Source organism: Ceratina calcarata, unplaced genomic scaffold (assembly GCF_001652005.2).
Source record: "Ceratina calcarata isolate Rehan_Ccalc_2016 unplaced genomic scaffold, ASM165200v1 scaffold550.2, whole genome shotgun sequence".
Lineage (NCBI taxonomy): Eukaryota > Metazoa > Arthropoda > Insecta > Hymenoptera > Apidae > Ceratina > Ceratina calcarata.
The window spans coordinates 1,134-1,479 of record NW_017176682.1 but is presented as its reverse complement, the minus strand read 5'-3'; positions in this window follow the sequence as shown (position 1 = coordinate 1,479).

Genomic DNA, 346 nt, shown 5'->3' with positions numbered 1-346 from the left:
TATCAGGAAAGTCATTTTCATATTTTGAAGAATTTCTTTTAAATAGATAAAAATTTGTAAATCAATATTACGTTAAGGTAATTATTATTATATGATAGACAAGTTATTTTTCGTTTTTCTCGATCTGATGTAACAGTAGTCACGTGTACGACACTTATTATTAGAGCGTCCAAAGGCGAAGATGAATGGTCACGTTCCGCACGTGAAGACAATTTTAATTTAACTATAACGCCCGTGCGTATACAATGCATGTGTGCGTGCACGTGTTCGGTGTTCTCCTGATCTCTCAATTGGTCACGCGAATAGATCATTGATCTGTTTTGATTGACTGTAACGGATTACGTCA